At 53.3% G+C, this 19,511-nt stretch overlaps 1 protein-coding gene and 1 non-coding gene across 3 annotated transcripts in view; both read right to left on the bottom strand.

Moving 5' to 3' along the window:
- Positions 1–19,511, bottom strand: part of KCNH1 (potassium voltage-gated channel subfamily H member 1) — a 297,899-nt gene that overhangs the window by 10,254 nt on the left and 268,134 nt on the right. The gene's annotated exons all lie outside the window — the stretch shown is intronic.
- Positions 13,638–13,711, bottom strand: TRNAI-UAU. Its single transcript has one exon. It is a non-coding gene; the product is annotated as a tRNA-Ile (tRNA).

Consider the following 19,511-nt stretch of genomic DNA (forward strand, 5'->3'; position numbering starts at 1 on the left):
TCATAGTGGACACTTGTGAGGGGAAGTGGTGGCTCCTCATTGAAGAGCGGAACGTGCTCTTCCACCAAATGCCCCATGGGTCAGAAACCTGGACTGGGGCGGGGCGAGGGTGGGGGAGAAGGTTGGCCTGACAGAAGCAGCATGTTCAGACGCTGCGGCCATGTCATGGAGGGCAGCTCATGGGCTGGGGCTCTCCTCTAGAAGATACTCATGGTCTGAGTCTGTGCCGACTCTTCTGAAGCCTTGCCTCTTGGCCTTTTCCACTGTGTCAGCCCAGCCTGCCCTGAGGCTCCCCGTGTGCCAAAGGCAGCCCCACCTGCATGTCACTGGCTCATTCAATGGGCGGGTGAACCAGGGCAGAGCGTGCTGCCCCGCAGAAGTGCCTGAGTCCTTTGAAAACCAGAGTAAAACCAGAGGACACAGAGCCCATGTAGTCTGATGGCTTTGCTGATCTGGGGTCTAGTGCGCTGCTTCCTAACTTCAGCTGCTTTTTGGAGAAGTTAGTCATGGACTCTTGGCCTCAGACGCAGCCAAGACCAGGCATTTGGGTGAGGATTTTAGATCCAAGTACGGAGGGGTGGCCACACGACCCACAACGGGGAGGTCAGTACTGCCAGCACCAGCCACAGCAGCTCTCGTCCGCTCAGAGATGCTTCACAGTTCCCACGCAGGCGTGTGCCCAAGGAATGAGGGCCACACCCCAAGCCCCATAAGCCAGGATGCTCTCTGCTCTCAATGGTCTCTCGCTGGAGGCCTGGGGAAGACTATGCAGCTTTTCCAAGTGTTCCGTGAGGTTTTTAACAGTGGCGTGAGTGGGAAAAGTTTTAAAATAAATTTGAGCCACATGACCATGTTAGATTGGTTGCTTTACTGCAGGACTTCTCAGAGCCTTAATGTGCTAATGTGCTTTATGAATGTCTACAAGGAAAATACAGCAGGCAGCATTTCTTAAACACTTTCCCCCATATTCTCTCTTTGCAAAGAGTGGTATTTCCCAGAACCCCCTCTGGGAAACACTGAAATTATATCAGTGTGGGGAAAGGCAGTTTCCTACTCCAGCGGAAGGCAGTTCCGCGAAGCGGTGCCTCCTATTTCGAACCCTACCGCTGAGCCCCTGGAGTTTGGGGTGTGGGGTCTCCACTGCAAATGTACTACCCTTCTAGTGGATCAATAGACCCGAATCAACCTGAACTCTGTGACATGACCGATAAAGGTATATCATCAACTCTCCTGCCTCCGACCCATCAGGCACTCTGTACGCTCCATCCTTACTAATTTCAGGTCCTGAAAAAAAGCCCTGTACACTCTGCCCGAAGATCCCTTCGAGCTCGTCTCCTGCCCCATCTCTTCAACCGGACTCCTACTTGACCTTCAGGATTCATCTTAGGAATTATCTACTCCAAAGAGCTTCCCTGACTCTCCCCCACCCCTTGGGTGGCATCAAGCCTGGGGCAGCCCCGTGTACCTTCATCACAGATCACAGCAACCACGGTTGAGAAGGAGCATTTTGCTCCTTTTTCTTTTCCTTTAGGCAGTAGCTCGTCGAAGGCAAGCACATCGCTTTATTCAGTTTCCGTTTTGTTTCTCTCTGGCATATATAGTGCTTGATCAATGGTCAGTGGATTAATAACTATGTCAGTGAATAAATTACGGCCATCCCCCTGTTTGTGAGGGCCGTGCCAGGGTGAAAGAAGTGATGTGTGTGACCCTGAGTGCACACACACGCGCACATGCACACACACACGCACACACACACACATGCACCTGTTTCTTTGTGGCCTAGTGGGGAGAGAGAATAAGAGATTACAGGTGAACTTCTCTATGCACGACACGTATGGTCCCGAAGGGCAGTATATAAATAAAATCCTAAAGCACTTCCATTTTTCCTCACCTTCATTTCGGACTGACCTAATACTGATTTCATCATCTCTGCCTGACCAATTTTAATTTTTCCAATCTCTTACATGAGCTCAGAGAGCTGATATTTAGAAGCAGCCCTGAGATGAACCTTTTTGCAATGCTCTTAAATTTTTCTTTTCTATAAACTTGGATTTTCCTGTGGAGGGCAATCTGATGTCATGGGACCAGCCTGGACGGGGACTCTGAAGACCAGACTGCTTGCTTCGGCCCTGCTACCCAGCAAGGCTGGGCCCCGAGCAAGCCGCCCCTCACTCCTGCCCTTGCCAGGCAGACGGCCTCCCCATCAGAGCAGCGCCAGGTTTTCTTCCTTTGTTTCCCTGTTTTACTTATCGAGCTTCGTTATAAGAGTTCATTCTGGGAAAGGAGTCAAACCTCACCTCGAAAACCACTGGATGAGGTCACCTCTAAAGTCTTTTTGATAATGAACGATTAATGATTATAATAACACAGAACTTTGTATTATGTTTTACAACTCATTCCACATATTCAAGTGCATTATCTCATTTAAAACAAAATTCCCGGGAGCTGTGCAGGGGCCTCCTCCACGACGTGACGGCTGAGGAGACTGGCCTTAGCCGGTCAAGGTCACTCGGCTAGGTAGCAACAGAACTTCCGGGCGTGGACCAGTGCTCTTGCCTTCACGTCACTTTTCTTCACATTGGCGACGTGTGGATAGGGGCCACATCCACAGAGAGCTGCCAGAGGTCTGTCTGGGGAAGTCGTTAGCTGGGGCCTCCTCATCACCCATTGGAGAGGCCCAGCCTTGGAGACAGGCTGACGCAGGTCCAAGTACCACAGATGGGATAAGCCTGATCCTTCCTGGCCAGCCAGGGTCCTGCCAGCCCGCAGCCAGGCCTGCCATGTTGGGTGTGCGAAGTCCACACAGAGCGCTAAACGGCTCAAGACTTACTGGAATGTGGGGAGAGAGAGGATGCCCCGGGCGGGGAGGCTGCTATGCCCCACTCACCCATCTCCCCGTCCTCACCAAGCAGTGGCCCCGAGCCTGGGAGGCCTTTAATGAATGGTGTTGAGTTGAACTGAATTGACACCTGGCTCCTCAAGCTGCAGGGCTTTCTGAGCAGCTATTTTCAAGTTTGTCTGGAAAATGCAATTCCCTGGGATCTGAGGTGAGTCAGAACAATTGACTGCTTCTTCTGGGTTGCATTTAAGGAAGGTCTGGCCAATCTCGAGCCCTACCAAGGCCAGGCCAAGGGGCGCAGGAGTCCCCTCAAGGGCACTGAGCAAGAGGGTCTCAGCAGCACATGTAGGGAAAGAGCTCTGAGATGGGAATGGACTGTCCGGAGTCCTGACAGCACGGAGGATGGGAGCCCGGTTGCTTAAAAGAGCTCAGATCAGGGAGTAAAAATATATACATAATGTCCGTTCTCAGCGGTTTGCATAAATGAACAGAGGCTGAGGTATGAATCATAGAAAACCGCAGATAAACTAAAAGGGATTTATTTTGGTTTTTATTGGACTCAGACGCATGTCCCAAATCTGAAACACACAGTAGCAGCAGAAAGAACACAGGCTTGAAGTGGCCCCAAATTCCGGTGACTGGCCACTGTGTGACCTTGGGCGAGTCACGTCCTTCCTTGGCTAGACTAGAGCAAGCATTCTCAAATCTGACTGTACTTCAGAACCAGCCAGGGAGGTTATTATCTACTGAGTGAGACATCCCCTTGGCGAAGTCAGAACCTGGCATTTGCAACCAGCTCCCAGGTGACTCTGACACAGGTGGCCTGACCCAGATCTGCTGACCGGGATCCGGAACCCCTGCGCTGATGACTGGTGTGATCGCTGCTGTCCTCTGTGGGTGTGTACATGCTCACGTGCGAGTGAGGCCACATCCCGTCCCAGCCCCGCCCTGACCTCCCTGCTGGAGCCCATGTTTCCAGCCGGGCTCAGCCGTCCTGCGTGCTACATGTGATCAAGCCAGTGGGAAGGAGGAGGGATTATTAAGGGAGGTGGGGGGAATGACCCCAAAGGGCGCTGGTCACTAAAGGGTGGCTGAAAGGGGACTGGTCGACCCTGCAATCACTGTTGTCTCTTTCCTTTGCTGTCTGAAAATCCAAGAAAACATTTATTGAGCACCTACTGCATGTAAGGCATACACGCATTGCCATTCCGTGATTGGAGAAGGCCGTGCCTCTTTTCCTTTAAAGTTGAGGCCTCTGCTGGCACTGACTCAAGCCACTGTGAGGGACAGAGCAGTATCAGTTTCTCTATGGACACAGGACCTCAATGTCCCTGCAGGACTTGGTGCTGTTGTCTTCCTCATAGTTTCCACACCCACCAGCGGCCCTGCCTGTTTTTATGGCAAAGCATAAAACATAGAGATTAACAAACTGGGCCATTGAAGAGACTGAAAACATGCAAAAACAAACTAGAGATGGACCGATAAGATAAGGCAGTTGCTTGGGTTTCGCTTTTTGAAAAGGCCACATCTTAATCCCTTAGAATGACCATTTCTGTTGATGATGGAATCAAATGTATACATTTTTCTCTCATCGGCATCATGGACATGTGGACCGCGCAGAACATGGGAGACCTGAGCCTCAGGGAGGGGAAGGGGATCCCCAAGGGACCAAGACCCGTCCAGGTTGGTAACACGCCTTGAGCTAAGGCTACACGCGAATCTAAAAGGGAATGAGGCAGAGCCCTGCCCTCCAGAGACAGACTGGCAAACTCCTGGCTTATGCTCGAGCCGCTGAGTGGGCCCAGGGTGGGCGGGAGTTGGTGGAGTAACAGCACGAGCACAAGCTGGAAATCAGATAGACTTGGGATCATGGTCCCCAAGCCTCGGGTTCCTCGCCTGTAGGAGCAGAGAGCACTGCTGATCTTATAAGGCCGTCAGAAGGATTGAGCGTGGCAATAATATCAGCAAACCTTTAAGAAGACCATTGACATTTAATTGTTGCTGAATAAACGTGTTATGTATCATGCTTTGAGGGGTGACTCGAGATGATTCTAGGAGGAATTAGGTATAAAAGGTGAAAGATTTGGGCGAAGGTGCTCACACAGGGCACAGCACATATAATAACACCAAGGCAGGAATGCCACCCCGTATAGAAAAATGTCTTTGTGGTGGCAGTCTCGATGGGAGGGGCGGGCACTGACGGAGACCCTCCGATGTGCCAGGCACCGTCGTTAAATGTTGTCACCTCGTGCCTTCCTTAGAGCAGGTAGAAACAGTCACTATTCTCATTTTTCAAATAAAGAGACTAAGATAAAAAAGGGTGACTGCCTAAAGGCACAAAGACGGTGGAGATAGGACTTAAACCCAGCCACCTGAGTCCCTGCCTGTGCCCATGTTCTCAGCTATTTTGCTAGGGGAAAATGCTTTGGCTTTAGGGAAAAGGACGATTCTCTCTCAGCATATGTCTATAACCTCTACCCCTGCCCTGGCACCCACCTCTGCTAGTTTCTCTCCCTGCCCATCAGCAACTCATATAAAGAATCCAAGGACAGAACCGTGAAGCAGAGAGATCTGGTCAAGAGAAGAGCAGAGGCAAGAAGCCGACACTCTTAGAGCAGTTAAGGAGGGAACGACGCACAAGGCACGCTAGGCTGTGGTCCTTTTGTCCGTGGGGATGGGGGAGTGGCTTCATGTGAGAGCCAGACGGCGGTCAAGGCAAGGAAGGGGCTGCGTGGCACACGAGCCGAGTGTTTTGGTTACTGGAAAAATGTTGCCTCCCTGCCGAGTGCAGAGGGCAGGGCACGGGGTCGAAGCAGCGGGAATGCAGGGGGCCCCGTGGACTTTATCCGGGGAGAATCTAGAGGCCAGAGACAATTTGCTCCTAGGTGGCCTGGTCCAGTGGCTCTCAGAGTGCTGCCCACGAGCTGGTCCCTCCGCCACCATGCAACATCTGCACGTTCTTCTGGCATTAATCAAGGCTGATCTGGTCAGACCCCCTTGGCGACTTCCCCCGAGGACTGGCATCATCTCATTCACTCGCGTGAGGCCCCCCAACGAGAGGGGCAGATCATCAAGGTCTTCTGTTGACAGCCAGACCTGGGGCCCAAAAGACTCCTATAGTAGCACCTGTTCCTCTGTCTTGAGGAAGATCAAACGCTTCTCAGCGCTGCCAAGGAAGAGATATGTCCCTTGTCCACCACTCGAGGACGAGATGGCCCTGTTGCGTCGAAATTGCTAGCCGCTTGCATTTTGCTAGGGGCTTATCTGTCACTCTCCTCCTTGCTTTGTGCTCCCTCGGGGAAATGGGTTGAATTGTGGACACCAAAAGACAGGTCCTTGTTTTAAAAATCCGTTAAAATAAGGATTTTTGCAGATGTAATACGGTAAGGGTCTTGAGAGGAGGGCATTCTGCATTAGGGTGGGTCCTCAATCAAAGATGAGTGTCCTTATAGGAGACCGGAAAGAGAAGACGGGAAAGACAGAGTGAAAGGCCACGCGAAGACGGAGGTAGATATTGGAGTTATGCAGCTACAAGCCAAGAATCGCCGAGGATTTCTGACAGCAACCAGAAGCTAGGAGAGCGGCGTGGAGCGGATTCTCTCAGAGGTTCCAGCAGCAACCAGCCCTACGGATACCCCGATTTCAAACTTCTAGGCTCCAGAACTGTGGGAGAATAAATCCGTACTGTTTTAAGCTGCTCAGTTTGCAGTACTTTGCTACGGCAGCTACAGGCATCCAGGACTCGGTTTCCTTCGCTGCTGCTGCTGCTGCTTCCTGGCCCTTGAGTGTGGCCCTCACCGAGCCCTGCCCTTTGCTCCGTCCTCACGGGGCCCTTCTGCTTCAGAGCTCACCTCGCCTTCATGCAGCTGAGAGCCCGCAGAGGTGTGAGTCCTCGAGAAACCACCGGCCTCTGAGTGCTGGCTCAGACCCTGAGGGCATTTCCTGACCTCACTAAGCTTTATAGTCTTACCTACAGTCTTACCTACAAATACCTGCTTCCAGCCTTGGGAGTGAAGCCAGGAAAGCACATCAGTGAGGACCCCCTCCTTCCCCTCACTTTTATAAATCCATGCCGCTTTCCCTACCAATCCCAACAATGGGATCCAAAACTTCCCGTGCTGGGCATGGCCACAGCAGCCTCCACTCTCCTGGTCACGGCAGCCTCCTTCCCACCCCATCTTTCCTCAATGTGGGCCAGCTGCCAGCCAAGCAGGAGGAAATGGGGCCCTAGGCGGGCCCCCCTCCGTCAGAGCTGCTCTGGGACTGAGGCAGAGAGACCAGCATCCAGCCTCTAATCACCCTGAATAAGCCGCCCTCTTTTGCAGGGAGGCTCTGATTGTGGCTTCTAAGTCACATTAACACTATACTAGCTCATTGTCCCCCGGGAGAAGTTAAGTAAGTGGAAAGTGACCCATGCTGTGCAGAACTCAAACCCACCAAACACTTCTCTGACCAAGCGTGCAGCCCACTCCCCTCGCCGCCTTCGGCCTGGTACCCCTGCTCGCCGTGGCTCTGCAGAGTTGGCTCCACGCTTCCTCTACCCTGGGCATAGCCTTCTGAACATTCCTTTCGCCTTCTGGCCTGAGATGGAGAAAAATGGAAAGTAGGGGAAAGACTTGTTCTGGAGACGGCAGCAAGGAGAGCCCATGAGAGGAGGGAGAGCGCCGGGCGGGTACCGAAGGGTCGGCGTCTCGCCGCCCCCGCCCTCGCCTGCCACTCCGCAGGGCTTCTCCCCGCTTCCTCGCCTGTGCCTGGGCCCACGTGCGTGCGGCTAAGGCCACCCAGCCACTCATCGCAGGCCCAGACGTTGGGCTGAGCACTCTGAGCACACCAGTCTCTCGCTGCGCGCAGCCACCCCCGAAGGTGAGTCGGCCCCTGACGTTCTCTGCGGAGAGCTCATTGATTGGAGAAAGACTCGTCCATCCCAACATCTTCTGCTTGGTCGCATTCTTCTATTTTTTTTTTTTTTCTGGATTAAAGAATCTGCTACAAAGTATGTAGTTGCATGATTATAATCCGCTCTTAAAAACAGTTGTTTTCTGCCAAAGCAGACAAACAACTGAGCATTCCGACGACCCGGACCTTCCTTGAGAGCTGGCTCTGGCATCACTGTCGCCGTCCATCTGTGGCGTGACACTCAGCACTTCGGCCGGCAGTTTATACCACCCCACGCGCAAAGCACCAGAGCGAAGAACCCTTTGATTCGTGCAACGGGCTAGTTTTGAAAAATGATGGTTATGATGATGTTCTTGTTTGGATTATTCTAGGGGTTGACTCACCCCAATAAATAATTTTCTGCTGTACTGTTAAAATCCCCATTTCTCGTATTAGGATGCTGAATCTCAGGGCCATCAAACACGAGTTCAAGCGGGTGCCTTCCCACCGACTCGCCAGGGTGCGGCCGCTCGGCTGCCCTGGGAACTCGCCAGCTCTGCACTCCTGGAGCAAACGCTCACCATCTCCCACTCACCTCTAACCCACAGACGTATCATCAGAACCGGTCTACGCAGTGAGTCTCTCGCACCCAGGAGGGGGGATGGGTGAGAGAGGGCCTGGGAGGACCCCAGAGGGAGGGCCGCTTCTCTCTCTGATGGGCACCCAGGCTCCTGTGCCTGCTCATGAGCTGTCAGCACAGCAGCCCTGAATGAAATGTGTGGGGTCATCTGGAGAGCCAGTCCTGCTTGCCTCTGAGCCCGCGGGGGTGTTTCAATTTTAGGGACAAGGTAGGGAGGAACTGGGAGCTGGATTGGGAGGAATCCAGCCATGCAGAATCAAGAAAGGCATTGGCCGGAAGAGCCTCCGTCCATGCAAAGCACGGAGGGCAGCGAGGTCTGAGGACTGACTGGAGTGGGGGTGATGGGAGGGAGGCCAGGTCGCAGGCTGGGACTGCGGCTCGTGACAGAAGGGACGGGGTGACCAGGGAAGCAGAGGACTGGACAGATGAACTACGATAAAGATGTGCACGCCACGTCACGGTATAAAAGGACTGGGCATGGTCTGAAAACCGAAAACCCTCAGCCTGGGGCACACCTGTGCCAGGTTCCCCGGGAGGACTCACAGCGTGCAGGCGTCTCGGGGAGCACACTCTGCTGGTTCCTGCAGGGCTCTGTCCCTACGTTTTCTCCCACCCTAGGAGGCCAGATGGAACCATCTGCAAACCCCGAGGCTGCCCTTAGCCCTTTCAGAGGCAGCTTTAGTAGGTAGCCTCCACTCCCTGGGGGACCCCACTATGGTCCGCTTGGCCTGGGGAGAGGGGCGCAGTGGCCTCGTTCTCAGGAGACACCATTAGAGAAGAAACCGTGGGAAACCCGTCCTAAATGGCGCGTCTTAGGGACCGGAGAGCTCTTCCCACTTGTCATCAGCAACTCCCTCCTGAGGTCATGGCCCAATCGTGTGACTCGGGGCTCCCTCCCTTTGGCACCACCGTATAGGAGGAAGCCTAGAGTCACCCACCTCCCCTCCCCCAGCTGTGGCTGTCAACCAGGGAGACGGACTGAGTCACCCGGGGAAATGTCTCCGTGTTGTCAAGATTGCCACCTAGGCAGGTATTTCGCCCTCGTGTTTAGAGGACACACATGTGCACGTCCTCAGGAGACAAGGGGACCTGTCCAGTGCCAATGTCCCAGCTGCACATGTGTGGCCCCTCAGCTGCAGCTGCTACACCCTCTTCTCTCGCGCTCTGTGCTTCCCCTTGGGGCACCGGGCACCGCTGTTCCTCCTTCCCAGCTCTGAGTCCCATCCTGGGCGGAGGCCTGAGGTGCTGGATCTGAAGACAAAACTAGCTCTGCCTGGGCCTCAGATCACTTCTGTCTGTCCTGTGTGATCCTTCCATTTGCAGGGTGTGTGTAGGAGGGGCCTAGAGTCACACCCCTATCCTCCAGGACGGGGAGGGACCCAGCCAAGGCACCCCGGGGCCCCAGAGAAGAAAAAGGGCCCATTCCTCTGACACCAGGCAGACCCCAGGGAATCATCCCTGGAGATGGGTGGCCCCCACCCTAGCCCTCCAAGGCCCTACACGTCCAGGGCTTCCTTTCTTTGACCTAACCTGAGGTCCTCACGGTGCTTTTAAGCCTCGTGTTCTGACACTGTCCAAACCTCACTGCACAAGGAAACAGCTCCGATGAGCCATTCAAAAAGTCTTTATGCAGTGCCCACTGAATACGGAGGGACAGACGACATGTCCGAGAAGGTTCGTCCACACTTAAAGGAGCCTTCCCTCGGGAGCTGGTGGTCCAGGGGCCTCCCTGCCCTGAGCGGACCTGAAACAGCCTCATTTCACTTAAGGACTTGCGGAGAATGAGACAGTGGGGGAGGCCAGGGCCCTCACAGCGTGTGCTTCTCCTCGGATCCCGGGACGGTTTAGACCCTGTGCGCCTTCGTCATCTTCCCAAGATCCGAAGCTGCCAGCCTCTTGTGATGCTGAGGCTGGACGAGGTGCCACGTCTCCGTTCCTCAGTGTGGACTGGGCCGTGGACCACGACACCACCCTCCTGCGGGAGGACGCAACTCCCGAGCAGTGGCTCTGGCCCTGTGCTGACAGATCGTGACAGCCGCCTCTGCCTGTGTCATTAGCACCTTCGTTTCTTCCTCTCGGGCCAGCGAGGGCTATAGTCAAGGTCTTAATTTTCTCTTGCTTCTCCTGACTACAAGGATGGGGCAGGGCGGGGGTCCCCTTCCTTCCTCCTCTCTGCTCAGCCTGTCTCTGTCATTCAGAGGCTTTGTGGTTTCTCAAGCTTCCAGGGAACAGACTTCTCAGAGGCCTGTGCGGGGGAGGAGGAGGCAGATTTTCACCTCGGTCTGTCTCAGAAATACTCTGTCTTCGGATGAATCATGGACCAGCTGTGGCCTTGGGTGAAGCAGGGTGATCCACTGCTGGCCACTGAGCCCAACGCTGAGCTTTTACCTGCTTCGTCATAGATCTCGACCACAAGCCCATGAAGCTGGAACTATCACTACCCCTTTATTGAAGGTGAAGAACTGTGTCTCAGCGAGGTTAAGTCCTTTGCTGATGACTTACTCAGTCAATTAGCCTACAGAACTGTGACCAGGGCCCAAGACAGCTGATACCCAAACTCTGTCATCAGGGCCGGATCCCTGGAGATTCCAGGACAAAAGAGACTCACGCTTCTCTGCTTGGGAAGCTGTCCTGGGAAAGTCTTTAGGGCTGTGGGGAGCTGAGCACCTGGGGCCAGTAGGACTCTCCTGGCAGACTGAATGCAAGGACCAGCGGCAGGCCTCAGCTTGCTCTGAGCTTGTCCTGGGCTAAGCACTGATCACCCTTAAGGTAATGAGAAAGTACAACCAATGTCAATTACCCAGACCCAGCGCTGCCTCCTGCACGGGGATTGGGCTCCAGGCCGGGGGCACTAAGGAGCCAATTCAGCCCTCAGGCATGTTCAGAGGCCTCTCCTGCAGCCCTGTCTATGCAGACATAGACAGTGTTCATTTCAATCCCAGATGACTCCGTATTCCTAGGGAGCAAGTGCAATAATTTGTCTCCCAAACTGTCCATTCGTACAAAATCCCATGCTGCTTCTACTCACTGCCACAGAGGGAGGAGGGGTACCCTCCTTCTGGCCTGTGGGTCTGTGCTGAGCTTAGGGACCAGCTTCTCCATAAAAGGGCCTGGCCATGCAATTTGCCAAAGGCTGTCTTTTCCAAGGACCTTCTTCTTGCCCCTCATCAGCCACACCCCCACGCAAGGCAAGACTGTTTCTGGTAGAGTAGCCCGCATCAGCGCATCTGGGAAAGCGACATTTTAATTTTCAGGAAGCAGCTGATGCAGAATTAGGGGGCCTGTGGTGCATATCAAGTGGCCGCATTCCTTCTACCTCCTTTATTCTGTATTTTCCCCCCCACATATCACTGCAAGCACATGGTATAGGGGCGGTTTACGGATTGCATTTCTCTCCTTCTTTCCATATACAGATGGAAGAGGTTGGCCCTAAACCCAGCACAGAACAGGAAGGCTGGTTTGTTGGACTGCAGAATCTGGCCTTTGTTTTTTCAACATTTCCCTGACAGAGTTTTTACTCTAGAAGCAAACTTTGGGCTTTTGAGTTGAGCCAGAAGCTGAACATCTGGACAGTTTGTCCTTCTCAGCCCGCGCCTCTACGCAGCCCCCAGACATAAGGCAGGAACGCCGCGGTATTCCTGGTTTTCATGGGGGAGCAGAGGCAGAGGGGGTGCGCAGAAGTGTTGCAATCAGCCGGTTTGTCTGTTCTGACCACGGCAGCCTGCTGCCTCCCGCAGCTTACCCTGTGGGAAATCTCCAGGGAGCAAGAAAGGGGCCTGGGGGTGGGAAGGTGCAGAAGGAGGCCTGGGGCTGCCTGCTCTCGCTCCTGAGGAACCAGCATTCCAGTGGGACAGCGGTCCTAGAAGAGGGATAGGCAGAACAGAACGAGATGGAAAGGAAGTGGAAAAGAAAGAGAAGACGGCCTTGCAGAAGAACCTCACAAGGAGGGGGAGATAAGAAGCAGCAAGAGGAAGGACGGAGCAGAGGGGGAACAGAGGCCACAGAAGGGCAGAGAAATGAGCCCTTGGGTGCCCAAGCCATGGAAAGAAGAAGAGAGGCCACGCCCACAGCGGGGGCCCGGAATCATCTGATCGTGATCATGGCCACTGGGCGCCTGTGCTCTCCCTGTGCATCAGGCGTTCGAAAGTGCTGAGAGTACTTTGCATGCATTATTTCGGTGAATCTGAGTGACCGCCTGGGTCGCTGCTACTGTCATCCCATTACCCCTACGAGGAAGCTGAGGTGGAGAGAACCTACCCAACGCGAGAGGGGCCGAGCTCCGGCTGGGCGGACGTGGAAGCCTGCCCGCCCGCCTTCCGGGCTGCAGCCCCCTCCAGGGTCCGCGGGCAGCTGCTCCTTCCTCCTTGATTCTCACAGAGCAGAAAACAGGGACTCCCCACTTTTATTTGAAAATGGGACTTACTCTCCTGCTCCCCATTCTCACATCCCAGTTCACTGCCCAACAGACCCATGTCCTAATGTAAGCTCCAGTCTCCAGGCCAGCTCTCTGCCTGAGCTCTCCGACTCTGCATTTCGAAACTTCTCCTCCCCAAAGTGGGTCTCTCTTGGTGTTATTCTCGTACTGGGTATAAGGAGCATAATGCGCTTCCTGGAGCCGCGCGTGGGTTAAGATCTAACATATATACAGCACATCAAAGCCCCCAAGGCTCATTAAAGGCATTTATGCCCCTCACGCCCTGGATCGAAGGCCTCACCTTCCTCACACTGTGAATGTGACCCTCATGTGTCACTGATGCAATGGGAGGGGCAGTCCGGCCCCCAGGGCCAAAGGGGCTGTGTGGGGTGTGACCCGGGCATGGTGTGGACAGGAAGCTGCCCGGACCCAGACTGGCAGAGGAGGACCTCTGTGAGTGCAAGAACGGCCAAGCCGGAGCCCCACTCCACAGAGCAGATGCTTCGAGAAACTTCCAGAAGCTTCAGTGAGTCTTTGGGGGCAGGAGTGGAGCCCCTCAGGCCTGAGGAGGCCGATCCCCAGGCAGCAGGGGGAAATCACTCCACATAATCAGAGGAGAAAAGTGCGAATCAGAGTGTCCGATGGGAGAAAGAAGACGTAGATGTCTATGTCCGATATCCCATGTTTAACACAATCGTAGTCTTTAAAAAAATTTTTTTTTAATTTAACTTTTTCCCTCTTTAATCTCTGGCCCTTCCACCCTTGTCCTACAGATGCTGCTGTCTCCCTTTTTTTTAAGAACTGGATCTCTGAAGGAGGGACACCTCCTCCTATGCATCTGGGGCCTGGTACACCAGGGGTATGGTCTGTGGCTCCGCCTGGGGCACAAACCCAGGACCTTCTGCATATAAAGCAGACGTGCTAACCACTACACCATGGAGCCACCCGATGTGCTAACTACTACACCATGAACCCACCCCTAATCTTTTAATTTTTAAAGAGAACCACTAGAAGCCTTCTCTAATTCAAATCCAGAAGGTATAAAGTAAAAATAATAAATTTGGTTACATAAAAAAAAAAAAAATCTCCTGCATGGTGAAAGACAACACATGCAAATTAAAAGATAGACGAGAAAATGGGAAAATGTTTGTGATTTAATTATGACGAAAACTAGCTTTTAGAAATTGATAAGAGAAAAACCTCACCATTCCATTCTTAGAAAAAGAACATGAGGAGAGGTCACAGAAAAGAAAATTTAAGTGACTATTAAGCATATGAAAAAAAGCTGAACCTCAATTATAAGAGAAGTACAAATTTAAACCACGCTTTGTGATAAAAAATAAATAAGTCAACTACACTTTGTTGATAAGGGTGTGGGGAAACAAGCGTTCTCATACAATTCCAAAACGTTTTTTAGACATCTTCGAATATCAGTTTCCACATCTGTAAAATGGAGCAAATAATAGTGCTTAGCAGCTTTCCGGGATTATTATGAGGATTAAAAGAAATAGTGCATGCGAAGCACCTGGCACACACGTAATGAACACTTAGTAAACGCTGCCCGTCGATATTACTAACACACATTCGATCACATCATTATGTTGTTCCCCACTGACGCTTCTACCAAAGACAAGAGGAAATGCTGCCTTCCTAACTCGCCTACGAGATCTCTGAGAACAGAGGTCATGTCCCGTATTTCTGTTTCTCTGACAGGGCCAGGCAGCACAGGGCACATAGCATGTGCTTGTTAAATGCCTGATTTAATGATCCATCCTTAGGCTAAACCTGTAATCTCGGGCTTGCACTCTTAGTTTCTCATTTTGTGGTGACGGTCCCGCCCCAAAAGAGTACGGTATAGAACAGGAGTCTGGGTGCCAGGCAGGGGGGCGGGTGTTCAGAGATGGTGCTCCAGGGCTGAAGTGCAGAGTGCACCCCATCAGCAGACAGCCCCAGGGGAGACTGCCGTCCCTCGGGGATTGACAGTCACCGACAACCCAGTTATCAGCATACAGAAGCAACAGCTGAGCAGACAGACGTGCCCTGGACCAAGGCAGACACCACGACTTGGTCTCCCCAGGTCAAAGCGGGGGGTAGTTTTGGTACCACCTGAGAACTTGTCTCAATGGCAGGGGCCCTTCCTGCCCCCTGCTGGGAAGTCTGAGGGAAGGGAGGGGTGGAGGAGCAGCACGATGTCTTGAGGTCTTGATAGGAGCGTTCTTGACTTCCTGGCCGTTTCAAGGTTTCGGTTATCATCCTCATTTCTAGTAACAATCTCCAAGCCTCAGAGATTAGAGACCCCAGGCGCCAGCACAGCCTTTCCGCCAGGCTCACTCCCATTTCTCCTCCTTTGTTCCCAGTAGCCCGGGGATCCTCTGATTACAAAGGCAGAGGACCCCAGAGAACTCCGTTAGAATCAGAGGGACCTCAAGAGGTCACCTGGTCCAGTCCTGTGTCTTCTAAACCATTCAGTGCAAGTGGCTATTACGCCTGGCATGATTAATGATATGACAACTGACACGTGTCCCCTGGCTGTGGCTGACAGAAAGCTGGCACGTACTCTGCCTCCTTTGGGATTGCAGTGGCTCTGCAGTGTATATAGGGCGAGAACTCTCGTTTTGTGCAGATGAGGAGACGGCCTGAGAGAAGCAAGGTCCCGGGTTCTTCCAACCCTAAATGCTGTTCTCTTTCTCAAAGATCCACAGAGTCAATTCTGTACTTAATTGTCCAATGGGCAATTATGTGCGCACGCACGTGCATGCACACACACAAATTTTATTCGCTTTTATTTAAACCCAGTTCTACTTGCTCTTCCTCCACGGACATGGAGATCAGCGGGTCAGAGACTTTTCCTCCTGTACATACTTTGCAACATCAAGGACAGCAAATGACTCGCTCAGAAGCCTTCTCTTTGCCAGGCTGCAAACTCAAGCTCTCCTTCCCGCCCCGGCCAGCAGTGTTCTGTGGGGTTAAAGTTGGATGGAGGGGCTTGGTCCGAGACTTCCCAGGCAAGAGTGAGGGTAGTCAGAAGGCAGTGAGGTAGCGCAGTGTGCGCTCTGAAAATGGGAATTTATCTTATCTGCGTTGAGAATCTTGGAGAAAGCCACAGACTCATCGCCCTCTCACCTCCGCCTCCCTGCTCCCCACCTCCCTGCCGGGCCAAAGTGGGGGGACAGTAGGAAGTGCCTGCCGGAAAGTACCTGAAATAGCCAAGACCTGCAAGCCTCCCCAGGGGAAAGGGGTTGTCAGCTCAGGCCCTCAGAGAAATCACCCTCTCTCCTAAGTCGTCAGATCTGCCTCTCCTGCGTCTGCACAGACTTCCACCTGCTCCAGCACCTGAGGAGCTGACAGAGCAGGCAGAGAAGAATCACAGGCCTCGCAAGTCTCTGTTCCCTGGGGATTGAACCTTCGCCTCGAGAAGTACGCAAAGGTCTTGGGCCAGGCAGAGAAAATGAACTTCCTGAGGTGCGTGATTTGGGGCTGACCAAACAGCATCCATCAGAATGACAGCGACAGAGTCTTGGGGCTGGCTGTTGGGAACTGGAGAGCTCAGTTCTAGTTCCACTTAAGCCAGAGGTATTCCTGGAGAATCCCAGCCCAGACACAGACCCCATTTGGCTGCAATTTCCATCACCCCCCCCCCCCACCTCCTACCCCCCACCCCCACATACAAAGGCTTAAACCAGTTGAGACGATGATTGCTCTGAAGATATAATAGAAAGTGCTCAGAAGACAAATCTCAGGGCTCTCAAGCCTGAGGCCTCATGGTGTCTCCTCTCCTTGGTCATCCTTCCCCTAGGGATCCCCTTGCCCTGTAGCCCTGAGTCAGAGTGCTCCCTAGCCTGCACTCACCCCTTTATGAGCAGCCTCCCGCCTTTCTTGCTTCCTCCCTCTCAAGTTATACTGCGTCTCTACCCAGTATCTGAGCCATCCGGTTCCAGTTCCAGTCTACTCCTCCTCCATGCCACCCCTAAACAATGCACCCCCAGCCATAACCAGTGGCAGCATTACTGAATGCTTCCTAAGAGCTGGGTGGAGTGCCATTTACTCTTTGCATGTTGTATTTTATTTAATCCTTACAATGACCCTAAGGTAGGTATCATCACTGGCCCCATTTTACAGGTGAAGAAGCTGAGACTTGGAGTGGTGTAACTGAAGTCAGATCCAGAGAGCTGGAGCCCAGATTCCGTCATTTTGCCAAGTAATCCTACTCCTCACTGGCACTCTTTTCATTCTTCCTGAACTCTCCCCTCTTCCACGAAGCCTTCTGAGGCAAACAGTAGGCGGGGACGTGTCTCTTCCAGACTCACTCAGTCCTGACTGCCATCAGCTGCATGAAGTCGGACCCCGGCCCTCATTTCCGGAGGGCGGGCTGTCACCCCCTCCCCATCCATAGTCATCGGTGTGCCTGGGGAATACATTCGTATTTGTAGCAGCAAAATGTGAGGTCGAGAGTAAAATATACCACAAAATAAGCAAAGCGTTTGAAATTCAAATAAAAATGGCCTCTGCTTCAGCCACTCTTTGGGACGAGGTGAGCCATGGCTGATAACTGAGACTGTGGGGGACAGAGGTCTAATGATTTAACTAGCGCCACAAGCAGTCGGGCTGGAAAGGACCTCGCCTATCGCTCTGTATACCTTCTCTGTGTTACAGACGAGAGCACTGAGGCCCAGGAGGGGTAGGGACGTTCTTCAGGCCTCACAGCCAGGAAACGGCAGCCCGGACTGCGACTCCGCCAGCCCTTCTGCATCCCGGACCTTGCCTCTCGTCAAGTAGCTGGTGGGCAAGAAAAGCACTAACTGGCAGGGTGGCCCATTCTCAGCACCCCGCCCAGGCAGATACTATTATTTTCATTTCACCGATGAGAACACTGAGGCTCGAGGCCATGCGGTGCTCAGTGGAAGAGGCCCCTGGTTGTTATTTTCTGTTTTTCCTCTCTCACCTCACATCCGACAAACATGCACTGAACCCATGTTATGTCGGGCACCCCCGAAAGAGAAAGTGTAGTCCTTACTCTCTGGGAATTTATGGTCCAGGGAAATAACAGATTTGGGGGCGGGGGGTGAAGTATGTGCAGGGACAGGTAACAAAGGCACCGAGGCCGGCTTTCTATACGCATTAGTGCTTGGCCAACATCTGCGAGGAGTCTGGTAGGCGTGGGCAGGGGCCGCCGTGCCTGGAAGGGGTGGAGGGGTGCCAGGTAATCAGTGGCTGGGAAAGGCTCCCCACCCCTGCTCTGAAGCGAGGTGTCCGTCCCTATGCCCTCAGCACTGAGAAGCAAAGGACCTCTGCCAGGCACACAGAGAGTCTGCCTGTAATAAGGCAGGCAGGCATTTAACTGGCTTGACCCAGACTCTGCTCCCAGAGAGAGCTATTTACATCAGGATCTGTTCAAGGACAAGGACAGCACAAGCAATTACTGGCAGTAAAACCCAAGCCCGGCTCTGCTCCACTCCCCCATGCTGTTTTTTATATAGTCAATAACGTGGCTGCCCCGACCCGTGTTCTCGGCAGCAGAGCTTAGGTGTGTGTTCAGCCGGGAAGCCCGCAGGCCACGCAGGAGGATAATTGACCTTCGTCACCACGCTGCTGGGGTAAGGTCCCAGCCAGGGGCAGGACGTGGGCTCCAGATGTGGCCTGTCTGCAGGAGCGTGTTCTAAGGAGCCTCTGACTGCTAACAAAGATGAGACTCGTAGAGCCGGGCCATTCCGCCCCGCTTTGGAGCCTGTAAAAGGGCTATCAGCGTTCTGGTCCTGGGGACAGAACAAATCGAAGAGCCTTCCTGTTCTCCCTCAAAATGTCAGATGAATCGACTCAGGCCAATGGGCCTCCCACCCAGTCTGAAGCGTGCTCGAGCTACAAGACGGGTGTGATTCAGGCACATGACGAGATGGGACACGGTCACGCAAACACGCACCCAGCAGCATGCGGCATAGACACGTGAACGCGGCGGGACGCATGGAGCACCACGTGTTTGCGACGGCCCCTCGCTGCCTTACTCTCCAGGGAGAGAGGGACTCCGCGTGCCTCACGCCCGCCCCCCACCCCACCCCAGAGCCGTTCGTGCCGCCTTCAGACCGGATCGCTCTCCCTTCTCCCATGCCCATTTCTACTCTCTTCCGCGAAGGCCCAGGGAGTGCCACTTCTTCCGGGAAGCCTTCCTTGAGCCTCCCAGCCACAGCCGCACAACCCTATTTTGAATTTTGCAAAATCTCCATTCAGCTCTAATAGTAAACAACACCTTTCTGTCCTGAATTAGTCTTTTATGTAAATATCCGAGCTCCCCCACATTCATCATCCCCCTCCCCCCCAGCAGAATTCCCACCTGATGCATTTCAGCATCTCCCCGCAAGGCTGAGCACAGTGCCGGGCACACAGCTGGAACTGAGTAATTGTCTCTTGAATGAATTAATGCAACATGCTTACACACACACACGTGCTGTGCTGTGCACACGAGGGCGGCAGGAAGGCTCTTCCGGTTTGCCTTCACCTCTCTCCCTTTCCTTCCCACCCCGGCGGAAGGATTTATGTTTTCAATAAATCATTGAATTGATATCAAATGCGAGTAATGAGCAGTAGCTGGCATTAGCAAAAAGAAAGGTTGTTATCTGAGAGTAAGCTAGATAGTCCCTTCTCAAGACTGAGAAAGTTAGGCATCTGCTCCTTTGGAAGGACGAAAAGTTAGGCAGCTGTGGGAAGAGCCAGGACTCTTGAGAGGAGACGGGGGCTGGGAAAGGCTGGTA

This window comes from Rousettus aegyptiacus, unplaced genomic scaffold (genome assembly GCF_014176215.1).
Source record: "Rousettus aegyptiacus isolate mRouAeg1 unplaced genomic scaffold, mRouAeg1.p scaffold_m13_p_17, whole genome shotgun sequence".
Lineage (NCBI taxonomy): Eukaryota > Metazoa > Chordata > Mammalia > Chiroptera > Pteropodidae > Rousettus > Rousettus aegyptiacus.